This window comes from Globicephala melas, chromosome 6, assembly GCF_963455315.2.
Source record: "Globicephala melas chromosome 6, mGloMel1.2, whole genome shotgun sequence".
In the NCBI taxonomy this organism is placed as follows: domain Eukaryota; kingdom Metazoa; phylum Chordata; class Mammalia; order Artiodactyla; family Delphinidae; genus Globicephala; species Globicephala melas.
Genome location: NC_083319.1, coordinates 104,018,400 through 104,035,405, shown reverse-complemented (window position 1 = coordinate 104,035,405; position 17,006 = coordinate 104,018,400). Strand labels below are relative to the sequence as shown.

Here is a 17,006-nt window from a genome sequence, read left to right as displayed (position 1 = left end):
GTAAAAGAAAGTTGCTCTTATTTTTCCTGTTTTTTGAATCTGATGTAGGTTAACAAAAAGACAGAGAACACTTGGGTTGTTTAAGAAGATTTAGATTGCATGAGTATCTGTTGTCAAGAGCAATTGGAAATCTCCAGAGTGAATGCTCAATTGCTTCCTCCAGCGTTATTCTTTTCCAATGGTTCTCAATAGGTTGGGACGTTACGTTTCCCCCATCAGGGGAAATTTAGACATTTCTGTGGGGATTTTGTGGTTTGTCACAATGACAGAAGATGTACGAGTAGCGTTTAGAGCTGGGGGGGGGGGGTGGCGGTTGGCTGTGGAGCCAGTTCTGTAATGCCCAGGAAGCCTTTTATGTTTTTTTAAACTTTATTGAGACATAATCCACATACTTTACATCACCTATTTAAAGTATACAAATTCACAGAGTTGTGAGACCACCACCACAATCAATTTTAGAACATTTTTATCACGAAGAAAAGATTCCCTGTACTCATTATCAGTCACTTCCCAACCACCCCCATGCCCCAGCTCTAGGCCACCACAAATCTACTTTCTGTGTCTATAAATTTGCCTTATGTGTACATTTCATATAAATGGAGTCGTACACTATGTGGTCCTTTGTGACTGGCTTGTTTCCCTTAGCATAATGTTTTCAAAGTTCTTCCATGTTGCAGCATGTTCATTTCTTTTTATTGCAGAATAATATTTTATCGTATGTATATACCACATTTTTAAATCCATCCTTTGGGTAATGAACTTTTGGGTACTTTCTACTTTTTAGCTATCATAAAGATTATGTCTGCTATGAACATTTGTGTACAAGTTTTTGTGTGGACGCATGGTTTTACTTCTCTTGGGCATATACTTAGGAGTACAGTTGCTGGGTCATTTTGTAATTTTATGTTTGATATTTTGAGGAACTACTAGACTGTTTTCTCAGGTGGGTCCACCACTTCACATGCCCTCCAGCAGTGCATGAGAGTTCCAGTTTCTCCACCTTCTAGCCAACACTTGTCATTATCTGCCTATTTGACTATTGCTGTACTGGTGTGTGTAAAGTAATATCTCATTGTGGGGTTTGATTTGCATTTCCCTGATGGCTAGTGATGTTAAACATCTTTTCATGTGCGTATTGGCCATTTGTATGTATTCTTTGGAGAAATGTCTGTTAAGGTCCTTTGCTCATTTTTAAAATTGGCTTCTTTGTCTTTTTATTGTTGAATTGTATATATTTTACACACAACTTTATATATTCTAGGTACAAGTCCCTTATTAATTATATGGCTTACCATATATGGCTTATCATATGGCTTACCAAGTTGTTTCTCCCATTCTGTGGGTTGTTTGGTCACTTTCCAGATGACGTCCTTTAAAGCACAAATGTGTTTAATTTTGATGATGTGAAAGCCGTCTTTCCACGATAAATTATTCCACCAGCATGCCAATAACATGAGCACTGCCAAAGGTCAGGCTAAAAGGCAGTCGGTTTATATTGGTCTCAAACCAAGAGTTTTGATGCTTACTAAAACTCTTTAAATCCACAAAAGCCTGTTTTGTCCTTTCCTCTCCCCAAATCTCACTAATGTCCTATATAAGACTTTGCTTATATTCCTCAGTGGTGAATAGTTCAGATTTAAGTGAACTTCTTTTCCCTTCCTCATATTTCATTTCTTACTAAACCTCAGACTGGGGATTGATTGGATTGATGTTTAGTTGGTGAGCATCCCAGTGTGATCACATTTTAGCATTTTCAGAACATGTGGTGTGCTTGGCAACATCTGTGCAGGAGCCCATAGACATGACAAGGCATGGTATTTTGTAGGAATAACCAGAAACGCAACCTCGTTCAGCATTGTCTATTTGAGTCGTGGGGGCAGGTAGTAAAACCAAGGTCTAAGCAGGGGAGGAAAGGAAAGATGATAAGAAGAGACCAAAGAAAGTAAAAGAAGAGGTGGATGAAAATGGAGAAGAAAGGAAAAAAGAAAGTGAGAGAAAGAAGGATTGGTTGACTTGGGAGAAACAGAGAAAGAAAAAAGAGAGAAAATGCTCTCAGGCAAGGTTGGCTCTCCTTCAGTCTCTGCTCACCCCCTCCCTTCCCACCGCTGGGGAAGGATCCACGGCACACTGTGTGCCTCTGTCTCTGCACTTACCTCCAGCACAGCACAAAGAGGGGACCTTTGTCTTTTCCCTTCAAGGGGTATCAGAAGGCACATTGTGTGGCTTTTATTTTTGTCTTCAATCCTAATCCAGCACACAGGGACAGTAGATCTGAGACATTCTATGTATAACAGTTACTGCAGTGCGTGGTGCGTAGCATGACTTGTCATCATGCAGAGGTGGGGATCTAAATCTTGAGTGAGGTGAAGCTGGCCTGTGAGTGAGCCAAACTGACCACATCCTAGTGTGAAGTTTTCTTCCCCAGTTATGTCTGCACTTCAAGTGGGACGTGTTAGAGCAAACTTTTATAAATTGGAATTTAATTGAAGTAAAAAGTCTATTATATATGTTTAGAGGGAAGGTAGGAGCCCAAAAGATGGGTGTGGTAGAGTATCATTCACATTTTGTGTGTGTGTAATGCAATCATGGTATGATTGAGTGTAACCATGCCAACCTTTGGTCAACAGAATGAGTAAATGAAAAATTAAAGAGGAAGTAATGAGAGGAGTGTGTTTCTCCTTAACACCTTTACCTCTGTCATGTGCTTTAAGTTCATTACTTTAATGATCATTCGACCATATTAAGTGCTACGAATACAGGCCACCTGACGCTCCTGGTGGGTTTGTAGTGATCCTTCAAAGTCTTTCTTTAGACCTTTCTTATTGCGAAATGATGATATGGAAATAGATTCAGCAACCATAATCCCCCAGGAAAAGATTCCTGGGAAAGATGCTGAAGTCTCTGTTTAAAAGAAAGAATGTGGGAAGTTTATCCATGGAAATGTTCCTACAAGAGATTAGTCACTGGATATACATTTTTATATTTTATTTGTGCTAATATTTCCCGTCAATAACAAAATGTAGCTGCTTCTGTTTCTCGTTGCTGCTTTCAAATCTTGTTTCCTACAATGGAGTCTAATTTAGATGAAGCTAAGCAAGGCGTAAGCACATCTGTCCAGGTGGGCCAGGGCGAAGGCTAGTGAAGTGACAGTCGATGCCTTCCAATGAAGTGTAATTACTTCCATTTAAGCATTCACTGTGTAAACAGCACAGTCACCTTCAGATACGATCTTGTTAATAATTACGTGTCTGAATTCCCCTCCACTGATTCAGTGAGAAGCGGTTATCATCCCTTGCAGGATGGTCTCTTCCTGGTGGCTCATGTCCCTGCTTCATTGCTCTACTGATTGTATGACTGTTGATCAGTGTTCAGAATCACAGCTCCCTTTGACAGAGCTGCTTAGAAATCAATCAAGAGCATATTTCCAATTTAATTACACCTGCCCTTGCCTGAAGTGTAATAAAGGTGATGGGTTACTCTCTCATTTCCTTAAGTAAAGAACTTTTCACAAAAATGATGTCTGGATCATGGTTTTATGTATACATAAATCTTCACAGCCAGCAAGTAATGCTTCCATTATTATTGCATATTTCATTAATTAATGTGTTCCTTTAAGCCCAAGTGGAGGGCAAAGCTCCATGGAGAGCTCATAATAATCGGGATCCCTAAATTTAAGACATTTAACAGCTTTTCAGCATATGGGAGATGTGTGCTTTGTAGCTGGGTCGTCTTAGGCTAAGAGAATAGGTCCACATAGATGAGCGGGGTTCCCTCGTAGATCCTCGATGTCCTTGTTAGTAAAAACCTTTTCATTGTTAAAGGAATGTAAGTGTGATTGCATATTTAAGATATGTCATACTAACAGGTGCACAAAATATGTTACTTCTTTTTCAACTCTTCATAGCCTTATTATGTGACTCTAAGGTTTCCCCCCATCTCTTGAGCAAATGGTGGCATAGCTAGTAACCTCTGTGCCCTGGCTAATTTAATTTGTGGACCCTTATTTGTCCCTTAACCTCAAATATTTTCCTAACTTCTCCCATAATCTGTTATAATAAAATCACATACCATGAATGTTTAACTCGTGGGAACATAATTGTACACAGGTAGGGTGGGAGGGAATGCTGTTGGTAATTGTCACAGTCATGCCTCCTTTATGACCTGATGCCCACTCGCCCCAAAAATATGCACTGGAAGATGTGATCTACTCTTTCCTAGCAGATCTCAGTTCCCATTTGCTTCTTGCAGCACCAATGTGATTTTAGTGTTTAAATAAACATTAAAGAATAAGGTATGATCTCTAAATAGAAACCAAATACTTTGTCAACTGAAGAAATACTTTTAGTGTTGAAGGGAAAACTGACTTTTTTTGGACGTATGGAGAGTTGGAATGTCAGTCCTCTGTGTGGCTTGAGATATGAATATGTTTATTCTACTTTGTGGGCCACTTAAGAGTTTTTCAAGGATTTTTTTCTTTTCTTCTTCTTTTTTTTTTTTACAACTTACCAACCTACAAGTCATTTTTTGCCTTAGACTTCAGAACCTAATCCTCTATAGCAGGTATGATTGGGTCAAGCTCCTCTCACTCTCTACTTTCAGTTGTGCTCATAACTATCAGATGATAAACATTTACAGAATTTTTAAAAATCCTTTGAAAAAATATGAATCTGTTTGCTGATGCTAACCCTTTTATGCTCTGTCCAATCTTAGTTATCACAACAAAACTGTCCTTTGGTGTGTACCATTAGGGTCAGGGAGCTATAAAATGCCTGAGCTAGAGAAAACCTAGCCCTTTTTTCAATCCCATAGTACAGTGATTTGCCCAGCATCCCACAGCAAAGGAGAGGCAGAAGATAGGTCTTTTTTGGTTAGAAGTTCAAATATCTCTAGTAAAATATAGATATTTTAAAAATAAACTACATTCAGCCACTGAAATATTAGTTTTTCAAAGTAAACTAACTTAACTACCCAAGAGAGAGCTTCTCATGAAGGATGGGCTGAAACAAATAGTTCTGACAAGGGCATTGAAGTCCAGAAAACAAAATGGTCAGAGAGGACAGGCCCAGGTGAAGGGCCACACCCTGAAGGGTCTGGGCATCTGTGGGAGTGGCATGGAGCCAGGGGTCTCCTCCAAAAGACAAGGACACTGAACATTCAGGACATGCCTAGGATGGGTTATGCCCCGGAAGTAGGGGCAAAGCGGAAACAGATCAGCCCTCACCAAAACTGAAAACAGTCTTGAATCCTCTCAGTCCCTGATTGGATTAAGATGACACCTCCACCCCCTTACCCTACCTGCCCGCCAGAAGAAAAGTAAATCTTCACTGAAGTAAGATAATATCATTCACAGTCTCTACGGTTTTTCACACACAATGCCCAGCATGCAATAAAAAAATTACTAGGCAGGCAAAGACACAGGACACAGGACAATGTATTTGAAAACTAGGAGAACAAAGACAGTAGATGCAAGCCCACCGATAACCCAAATATTGGAAAGATCATATATTGATCATTATAATGATCATGATTAATATATTCCAAAAAGAAATAACAAGATCAAAAATTTCACCAGAGAACTGGAACTTATAAAAGAACCTAGAATTTAAAAATACTATAACCAGTAGAAAGTCATCAGTGAGTTTAAAAGCAGATTAGATATATCTAAAAAGAGATCTACAGAAATGGAAGGTAAATCAATAGAAAATATACAGACCAAAACCTTGACAGAAGCAAAAGGATAGAAAATAGGGAAAAAAGGTGTAAGAAACATATGGAACATGGAGAAGAGGTTAACATGTCATTTGATAACCAGATGGAGAGGAGAGAGAGAATATGGCAGAAGCAGTATTTGAAGATACATTAGCAGAGATGTTCCCAAAATTGATTAAAGACTCAAATCACAGATTTGATGAGGGCAACAAATCCAAAGAGTTGTGAATAAAAGAAATCCACACCTGGGTCTCAAACAGTGAAACTGTTGAGGTCCAAAGATAGATGAAATCTTAAAAGAGACAGAGAAAAATGATACGTATACTTCAAAGGAGCAGGTGATTTTTCAATACAAACAATTCAAGTCAAAAGACAATGAAATAACATGTTAAAGTGCTGAAAGAAATCAGTGACCTACGTGGAATTACGTATGCAGGAAAAATACCCTTCAAAAATGAAGGAAAAATAGACATTTCAAATGAGCAAAGACTAGAAGAATTTGTCACTAGCAGGATTGCATTGAAAGAAAAGCTAAAAGTTGTCTTAATGCTTTCGAGGAAGTGTGGAAATTAAGGAAGAAATAAATAGCAATAAAATATGTGAGTATACATGTAAGTATATATAAATGAATATTTGCTTATAAGACAATGAAAATAATTCCTTGTGAGACTGAAATATATGTAAGATAAAAACATGACATCGAGAGCACAAAAAGTTGAGATGGTAGTAAGTAGAGTATATTAGCCAGACTTATCCAGAGAAGCAGAACCAATACCAATAAGATGTGTGTCTGTGTGTGTGTGTATATATATATATATATATATATATATATATATATGACATTATATATGTGTATGTATATACACACATTATAAGAAATCTATTTTAAGGAATTGGCTTATGTGATTACGGAGGCTGAGAAGTCCCACGATCTGCCATCTGCAAGCTGAAGACCCAGGAAAGTTGTTTGCAAACTTGGCTACATGTTAAAATCACCTGGGGGAGGTTTTTTTTAATTAAACATTGTATTTTGAGATAATTGTAGATTCACATACAATTGTTTGGAATAATACAGACAGATCCTGTGTACCCTTCACCCAGTTCCCCCCAGTGGTAACATCTTGCAAAACTGTAGTACAATATCACAACTAGGTTATCACCACTGATGCAGTTAAGATACAGGGCATTTTTATCACCTCAGAAACCCCTCAAGTTGCCCTTTTATAGTCACATTCATTTCCTTGCAGCCTCCACCCCCTCCTTAACCCCTGGAAATCATTAATTTCCATCTCTATAATTCTGTCATTTCAATAATGCTCTATAAATATTACAGTTTTGTGATTGGCTTTTTCACTCAGCATAATTCCCTGGAGAATCATCTGATTTGTCGCATATATCAATAGTTTGTCCCCTTTTATCGCTAAGTAGTAGTCGTTATGGAGGTACCACAGTTTATTGACCCACTGAAGAACTTATGGGTTGTTTCCAGTTTGGGACTATTTACAAATAAAACTGCTATAAACATTCATGTACAGGTTTTTATGTGAACATAAGTTTTCATTTCTCTGAGAAAATGTCCAAGAGTGCAATTTCTGAGTCTATGGTCATGGCATGTTCAGTGTTTAAAGAAACTGTCAAAACTGTACAGAGTTGCTGCACAATTTTACGTTCCCATGAGTAATATTTCTTAAGAGGTGCTCCACATTCTAGGAAGTAATTATTATGCTCAAGTGGGTGGTGCTTCAATTGGTCAGTCCTGGGTTATTTATGTGCTGCTGGAAGAGGCAAGTTCAGCTCCATCCCAGACACAGAGCCTAAGAGTAGCTCCCTAAAGAGTATCAGGAAGCCATTAGAAAAAGCCAATATTTGGAGGTGGCGATCTGTCTGCGAGGAGTGCAAGGTTCATCCAGAAACTTGAATGGGATGTTGATACCACTGCATGAGAGGAGCACAGCCAAATCTCCCTGAGCCGAGCTGTTGGCATCTGCAAAAAGGTGGGGAGAGAAAGGAGCAGACTCCCTCCTGGAGTGACTCAAGGATTCAAACACCACGAGCTTCATTCGCGAAGGCTTCAGGAGGGGTTGCTTTCCCGTTGCATCTTTGACGTAGTTTCCTAGACTCTGCTCCATGATTTAACTTGCAAGTCTGAAATGAAGATGGAGGAAGCAGTGGGAAAAGTTGAAGAACTCATTGAGTCTGAAGTCCCACCAAAAACATCTGAACAAGAGTCAGCTAAGGAGGAAGATGGATCTGTGGAACTGGAATCTCAGTTTCTGAAAGATGGTGTGGTGGATTCTACAGTTCTTTCTTCAATGCCCTGCTTGTTGATGGAACTGAGAAGGGACTCTTTGGAGTCTCAGTTAGCATCCACGGAGGGTGACAAACCGACAACTGGCTGAGTTTATGAGGGAGACTCCTCTAACCACTGCATGCTTTCCACTTCCTCTACTGGTCACCTGGCCGATTCAGATACGCTGTCTTCTGCAGAGGAGAATGAACCCTCCCAGGCAGAAACAGCGGTAGAAGGAGATCCTTCCGGTGCCACAGTTGGGCGCAAGTCTCACCAGTCCTGATCTGAAAGTGAAACATCCACCATGGCTGCCAAGAAAACCCGGCAATCCAGTGATAAACAGAATGGCCCAGTTGCCAAGGTTAAAGGTCATCGGACCCAAAAGCACAAGGAGAGAATCAGACTACTGAGGCAGAAACGGGAGGCTGCCGTACGAAAGAAATATAACCTGTTGCAGGACAGTAGTACCAGTGATAGTGACCTGACTTGTGACTCAAGCACGAGCTCATCAGACGATGCTGAAGAGGTTTCAGGGGTCACTGCAGAGATACCAGGTCGTTTGGATCCAAGATTCCTAGCAAGTGACAGAACATCTGCTGGCAATGCACCACTCAATGAAGAAATTAATATTGCCTCTTCACATAGTGAAGTGGAGATGGTGGGAGTTCAACGACATGCAAGGTGGGTTCATCCTCAAGGAGGTGTGCCTCAGAGTGTCTCTTCATGGAAGCATGGCTCTGGCATGCAGTATGTTAGCACCCGGCAAACACAGTCATGGACTGCTGTGACTCCCCAGCAGACGTGGGCGTCACCTGCAGAAGTTGTTGACCTTACATTGGATGAGGATAGCAGACGTAAATACCTACTGTAATGCAGTGTCACTGTGTTTCCTCTGCACTGTTCTCTTCCACTTACTTCTCTTCCTCTTTGTGACATGGAAGCTCATTGTCATAGCTTCAGCCTCAGAAGCTGTTTGTGGCATTTGTATAATCAAAACTCATGGAAAATTGCTCCCTTCCCCCCCCCTTTTTTTTAAATTAAAAGAAGTCACTTAGGAAAGTAACATCACAGAGAAAAGAATTTCTTCTTTCCCTCAGTAGGAATCTGAGAATGATGAATTTTATTAGACGACTTCATTTTACTTGGTGACTTTCAATCTTAGGAAACTGCCTTCCTTTTAGAATGATATTTTAATTACCAGGTGAAATGGATTTCAGTTTTTGAATCTTGTATTTATTTTTCTGTGTAATAAAATTAATACGTAGACTTGGGAAAAAAAGCCAATATTTGATTACCTACTATTACACTACCAGGCAGCGTTCTAAGCATTTACAGGTATTAGCTCATTAAATCCTTTCAACCACACAGGTACTATTACTCCATTTTACAGATGAAGCACCTGAGGCCCCAAGATTTAATAACTTGCTACAGTCACACAGCTAGTAAGTAGGGAGCCCAAACCCCACCTCAGCCTGCCTGGCTCCAGAGCCTGTGCTCTTCTCCATTCTGCCATGCTTCCCCCAAAGGAGGGGAGAGGTGCCCGGGCAGGCAAATTGAATAGATCCTATAGGAAGGCTCTTCCCTGTCTGGGACTTGTCCTCTTCCCTCAGCATCAGCTATTTCCACTCTTCCTTCCAATCATTTCTCCTACCCCCGCCCCCCAAGATTTCACAGAATCTCCCTCTGTGATTCTAGGAACACTGGTGTCCTCACACTCCTCTTACTAACTCACTGTTACAGATTAAAAGAAGAAAATCAGCAACAACAATGCCAACAGAAACACAAACAACCCAAGCAGAAGGCCAGCTCTCCAGTGTCTCTGGATTAATGCAGCTTCTCAGGTTTCAGAGGGGACAAATATCTGATGGGCAAGCACCTGTCTGGCAGGTGAGGACATCTCTCTCCCAGGGTGTGCTGGCTCAAGCTGGGATGGAATGCTGCTATTTTCTTCTTGACCTTGAGGTAACCCATGCAAAGCACAGTCAGCACCTCATGAAAGGCTGGTGAAATCTGTCTGTCTCTCCCCGCTGACTTTGCTTAGCTTGGGTGCCAGCACAATGCAGTTTCAAAATCAGCATTGAGCATTTGCCAAGCATCGCCTGGGGTCAACTGTTTGTTGAAAGCAATGAGGGTATTCACCTTCACGTAAGAGTCACAAAATTTTCTTCCAGGAGCTCTATAGGTAGAGGAAGGAAGGAGAAGGAAGGAGTCCAGAATGACCTTTAGCCTTCTCAGAGCTCCCTTGCCGGAGGATTGGAGCTGGGAGGAGGCTGTAAGAGGGGGAAGAGGATGGACAGCCAAGGAGGAAGGAAAGAACGGTATAGGGGAGCATTCAGTCAGGGCAGGACTGGCTGAAGATACCATCAAAGCCCTACTAATTCTGATTTTTCTATTCTCCCCTTTCTCTGCCATAGGCTCTTCATTGCCATGTTTTCTCAGCTGACAATTTGGCCACAAAGTCAAATCCATAGTCTGACAGTGGAAGAGAATACTTTTGTTTGGGCATCTTTTGGAAATAGGGGGTATATTCTTGCCATGCTTCTGACTCTCCTGTTCATGCTTCCTCTACTCTCTTCACACGCGGGATGAGGTGTGTGTAGATTATTCATGGTTTTCACTATAGATGTGGATTTGGCATCAGCTAAAATGTGCCCACTGAAGAGGTCATTATAGAAAGAGGTTTTTCACACCTCAAAATATAGGCTGAAATAAGCATCACATTGTTGCATCACAGACCCATCTAGTTGCTCTATATTATAACTGAAGCATTATTTCCCTGACAAGAATGCATGCTGTTAGATTCTAAATCCCATCTTAAATGATTTTAGCCAACATTTAGCCAATAATCCCTTTTTATTATATTGGCAGTATTTTCTTTTTAAGGAAAGAATAAAAAGTCCTCAAGAATCATTTGACTATGTGAAAGGCAATGTGAGGGCACATTGATTTCTATTCCCTGCCATCAAGGTAAATTTAGCTCTGGCCTGATTATAAGCCATTTAAAAAGTGTGGTACAGCCAGGCTGAAGGTTAGAAATGCCTGATGTAAGCAGATTTTTTAAATATATATATATTCATGTTTATCAAAGTGATATATGTACATACTTTCAGTCAAATGTGGTATAATATTTATAATGACAAATAGCTACCCTTTTCCATCCCAGATTTTTACTTCCTAGAGGTAACCACTGTACATTCTTTTCTCTTGCTATTTACTTTGATTATTTTACATAGATACTTAAATTACTGTTTCTTGACTTTTTGGTTTTGTATCTTATCAGTATTACCTGGTGGCTTCTCACTATGGAAGCCAAGAATTTAGCATTCTTACTTTGTTTCACATATGTATCATCACAGAATTCTCTTTTCTTGGTTATATTCCTACCAAGTGTGTGCAGTATTGGCTGTATGCAAATAAATATTGTTCCCTGATGAGCCAAGTAGTTTATTATGTTTGCATTTCTGTGTCAACCTCTAATTTCCCAAAGTACGTTTCCTCGGATGTTACTTTTCTGGGGCTTCCTTAGAATTTCTTGTTGTTTGCACATCAGAATACCCACCAGTCAATTTTCCACATAATCAAACTAATCCCCCACCATCCCTCCTGGATCCCTCTGTGCCTGTTTCTAATCTCGACCAGGTTTGCACTCTCAGCCACTGCCCAGCTGTAATTCTGGGAACACTCTTTGCAATTCCGCTGGACATTCCCATTGCTCCATCCCCTGCATTGGATCCCTTACTGTCTCTGTTCCTTGTTTTATCATTTAAGATGATGCTTGCTGCTATAACAAACATACCTCAAAAGTTGTTGGCTTAAAGTAATAGAAGTTTATTTTGAGGACTTCCCTGGTGGTCCAGTGGTTAAGACTCTGTGCTTCCAATGCGGGGGGCATGGGTTTGATCCCTGGTTGGGGAACTAAGATCCCACATGCTGTGTGGTGTGGCCAGAATAAATAAATGAAGTCTTTCATGTACAATAATAATTTTAAAAAGATGGTAAATTTAAAACAAAAGAGTACACAGACTCTCTTTGTCTCGTGATTTTGCTGTCCTTTAGGGTCTTTACGTATTTTGCTTCCAGCCTGTAGGCAGAGGAGAGAGGATTGCCTGTAGGAGATTTTGTTCCTTTGGCCAGAGCCCAGTCATATACCAGCACCTAATGGCAAGCGAGGCTGAGAGATGTAGTCTGTGTGTCCAGGAGAAAGGAGTGGTGGTGAAGAAGCGACCCTTGAAGAGATGCTAGCTGAGAATTTTCCAGAATTAATGAAAGACGTGAATCTTCATTGAAAATGTTTGGAATTCTGAATCCTACACAAAACAAATAAAAATAAATCCACACTTAGACTCATTATAGTGAAAATGAAGGTCGTTTTTATTAGTTTTATGACTCACAGCCTCCCTTTTCTTTTTTCTAAGCTTGATATTCAATTTTGGTTCATGACTCAGTTGCCTGTAACATATCCTTAAGTCGTTTTCTTTTTCTTTCAAGAGTGGTATCCTTTATATGACTCGGAGTCTGAAACTGGCAGTTGCCTTCACATATAAGTGGCAACTTGGTTGATGGTATCATTTTTGTTCTCAAATATATAGACCAGTGGTTCCCTACAAGGGATGAGTACCCTTCCCCTACCCCTGGGGACACTTGACAATGTTTGGAGACAGTTTTGGTTATAATTGGGGGGCAATGTTCCTGACATCTAGAGGGTAGAGGCCAGGTGCGCTGCTAAACATCCCAGGATGTACAGGACACCCCCCTCCCCATTGGCCCCAAATGCCCATAGTGCTGAAGTCGAGAAACACTGCTCTAGACATTGCCTCATTGCTGTCACTGTCTTAATGACAATTAACAATGTGGAGATGTCTGAGGTCAATCTGGCTTTTAAAAAACAATTATAGAGGTGTTGATAGAATTTGTGAGATTTTAGAAAGCTTATACTTGAAATGTAACAGAATTTCATAAGGCTACGTCTAAATGTAGTTTTTTAACCTGGCAGATTCAAGGTTTTCCTTGGCACAGGAGAGATTCAGTGGTTGGTTCCCACCACTGATGAAGAAGATCCCTGATGAAAACCTGCAAATTGGTCTGACGCCTAATCATTGGCGTACAGCACTCTTTCATCAGGGTTGTTCTCACACATCTCATTGGACACCCCAGTCTAGTTTGCTTCCAGAATTAGAACTTTAATTCATGTAACAAGCATTAACAAATGACTACTGTGTGTCAGGAACAGTTCTAGACTTTGAGGATGCAGCAGTGAAGGAAAGAGGAGAAAAAAGGCCCTGCCATCACGGCGTTTATATCCTTTGGTTTTGGGAAAATGTGCCTGGACTAAGTGACTTTTCCGAGCCAACCTCGAAGCTAGACCATTTTCCACCACTATTGCTCCATTTGGTTCAGAGTTTTTCATCTCTCTGTTAGTCCAGAGTTGCTGAGATCTCAGCCTGCCTTGCCAAAGTAAATAAGTAAAACGCAACACACATAGAAAGAGAGGCATTATTGGAAATTATTTGTCTAAAGCTGGGCTGGGGCTGCGTGGATTAGGACCGCGGTTAGAACTCTAGTGCAGACAAGTCTACCTCGTGTCCTCAAATAGGGATGTCGGGGTCTTGACCAATGGGTTGCGAGATGATGATAAGCCCCCAGGAGGGTTGCAGTTTCACAGTTTAGGACACGGTTCGTGGTTTCTGGTTTTAGTCTACTTAGTTCAGAAAACATAGTGAGGCAGCACGGAGGTTTTAGCAAAGTTCTTCATTCTCTCTTGGTTCTTCAAGGCCAGAAACTCCCCTTCCAGGTACTCTGTCCTCTTATTTCCAGGTATCCTTAGCTACCCAAAAACTCGACCTTCTAGGCAACAGCAGTGCTAATAAGCCTAAAAGGACGTAGGTAAACACATTTATCAGACTAGAATACATATATAGCATATTCAACCAATTTATATTTGGGTGACTGACTTTCAGAGTCATAAGCTGTGAGCTTATCTTCTAGGTGAGTTTCTGTACATACACAAACTTTATAAAGTTACCGGTGAATATGTCACCCAGCTCAGCCGGGTTTCCCTTCCCTACACTTCTCAGCTGCCCTTCTATGGGAGGGAATTATCTTCGTAAAATAAATACTATCTCTCGAGGACACATGGCAAAGCAATACATTTTAAATGGTGCTTGACCAAGTCCCTAAAACCTACCTTTATAGATTTATAGACCACATACCGTCTCTTTGTGAAGTACAAGGCCAATACTTTGAATTCGGCATGATGAACTGAAATCCCCTGCTTTCAGAGGAAAAATTCATAGAGAAAGCAAAAGTACACACTGGTGATGTCATCTGTCTGTATGGCTCAGAAAGGTTCATTTAATGTTAATACGGGGGTCTCTTGCTATAAGAACAGGTCCAGGAAGAAGGTGAATGAGTTATTAGCACAACAAGGAAATTTAGGAACAAACTAAAGATCAAAGATCTTCTCGTGCTTTTCTTATTCCCAGCACCCGACCTTGGGACCAGATGTTACCGATCCCGCCACCCAGCTAGTAGGAGCCTTTCTAGGGAAGACTCTTGGGGTAATAAGGTAAGGTACAGGAAGGGATAAAAAGGTAAATATCTTATTTAATATTTTGCATCTATGAATATAACTGAGATTTCTGTAAAATTTACTTTTCTATAATCATGCAGTTTGGGCAGAGAACTACCTCATCAATTAGCGCTTAAAATTAGTTGGGTAGATGTTTATCTTTTTCTTGTGTCTGAAGCAGTTTAATAAGAGATGGATTATTTATCTGTTCCTTGAAGGGTTTGGATAAAATAATTTATAAGCCCATCTGGGCCTGATGTCTGGTGGGTGGATGAGTGTGGGGCAGACTTGAGCAATGATTGAATTTTTTAAAAGGTTGTTGATTTACTCATGTTTCCTATCCATCACTGAGTCAATTTCAATTTTTTTATATTTCAGAAAAAATCCATTCCATCTAATTTTAAAATTTCGTGGTATAAATTTATTGTTAATATCTCTAACTATGATCTCATTTTCATTCTTGATATATTTTTGTGTCTTTTCTCTGTTTTTCTTGACTAGTCTTATCTATTTTATTAGTTTGTTCTCTAAGTACTGACTTTTGGTTTTGGTGAATGTCCTACAAGGTGAATCCCCTGTAGATTCCATACTGTCAGACCAGGTGGGTCCCTATCTGGGTTTCCACCTGTCATCACCAGGGTGTGGGATGAATCCGCAGCACTGCTAGAAGACAGGGATTCAGGAATAGGCTTCACTGAGAAAACTTACAGAGGTCAAGGTGAATCAACAGGAGAAAAGGCAAGGGTTCCCCTCCATGAACCAGAGAGAGGCCTGTGGGTGAGCTGCTCCTGGCCTGCAGTGAGAGTCTTCCTCTCCAGTGGACGGACCTCCTCCAGCCATGGCCTCTCCAGTTATCAGGTGAAGGAGGGAAAGCAGCTTTTTGGTGGGGAAACAAACAGGTAGCTGGATGCCAGGCTGTCTGGATTTGGGGCAGTGCCATCAGCAGTGTTAGCTGCCAGGCACCTGGAGAGCTTGTCACTGACCCGTGCTCATGGCAGGCCATGAGAAAGCCATTAGTCCCCAAGGAAATTGAGTTCAGGTGCAGACCCCATCTGGCTTCAGCTAGCTCATTTCCAGAGAGTTCAGCACGAGCATTCAGGTCACTCCATCTGCCCACTCTCTCTGTTTCTGCTTGAGATGCACTGTAATCACCCACTTGGATTTGGATCATGTCAATACTTCCTTGCAACTGGGTGGGATTTTGCTATGTGTGTTTCAGAGTTATGTACATGATCACAAAACTTTATGATTATCTTTTTGACGGCGTGTTCTCTTATTATTATGTAGTGTCCCTCATCACTTTTAATATTTTTCTGGGAAATTTTTAAAAATAAACGTTTTGTTTTTCAACAGTTTCAGATTTATGAAAAAATGGGAAAGATAGTACAGAATTCTCATACACATCCCCTACACCTAGTAGATAGTACAGAATTCTCATACATATCCCCTATGCCTAGTAGATGTCTCTACTAATAACATCTAACATACATTTTTATGGTACATTTGTTATGACTAATGAACTGATATTAATAAATTACTTTTAACTAAAGTTCTGTACTTAATTCAGACTTCCCTAATTTTTACTTAATGTCCTTTTTCTAGTCCAGGATCCCCTTCAGGACACCACATCCCATTTAGTCACCATATCTCCCGAGGCTCCTCTTGGCTGTAGCAGTTTCTCAGATGTTCCTTGTTTTGATGACCTTGACAATTTTTTTAAAAAATTTATTTATTTGGCTGCATCGGGTCTTAGTTGCAGCACATGGGATTTTTCATTGTGGCACGCGGGCTCTTCCTTGCAGTGCGCGGGCTTCTCTCTAGTTGTGGCACACGGGCTCCAGAGCGTGAGGCCTTAGTTGCCCTATGGCATGTGGGATGTTAGTTCCCAGACCAGGGATTGAACCCGTGTCCCCTGCATTGGAAGGCGGATTCTTAACTACTGGACCACCAGGGAAGTCCCAATGACCTTGACAATTTTGAGGAGCATTGGTCAGGTGTTTTATAGAAGATCCCTCAACTGGAACTTGTTTGATGTTTTTCTCATGATTAGACTGGGGCTGTGGGTTTTGGGGAGGAAAATCACAGAGGTAAAACGCCATTCTCATCATATCACGGCTTCATACTATGAGTGTGACTTAACCACATTGATGTTAAGTTTGATCACCTGGCTGAGGTAGTGTTGTCAGTTTTCTTTTTAAAGTTACTCTTTCTTTTTAAAGTTACTCTTTTTCTCCTCTTTTGATACTGGACTCTCTGAGAGGAAGTCACTATGTGCAGTCCACACTTAAGGAGAGTTATGCTGCATCCCCTTGAGGGCAAAGTATCTAATAAATTATTTGAAATTCTTCTGCACGGGAAGTTTGTCTATTCATCCCCATTTATTTATTTATTCAATTATTTGTATTTATATCCGTATGGACTCATTATTTTATACATTGG

The 17,006-nt window shown here is 40.6% G+C and overlaps 1 pseudogene; it reads left to right on the top strand.

The window, feature by feature from the left end:
• Positions 1 to 7,859: 7,859 nt before the first annotated feature.
• On the top strand, positions 7,860 to 8,870 carry LOC115865004 (protein ARK2N-like; annotated as a pseudogene).
• The last annotated feature ends 8,136 nt before the right edge of the window (positions 8,871 to 17,006 follow it).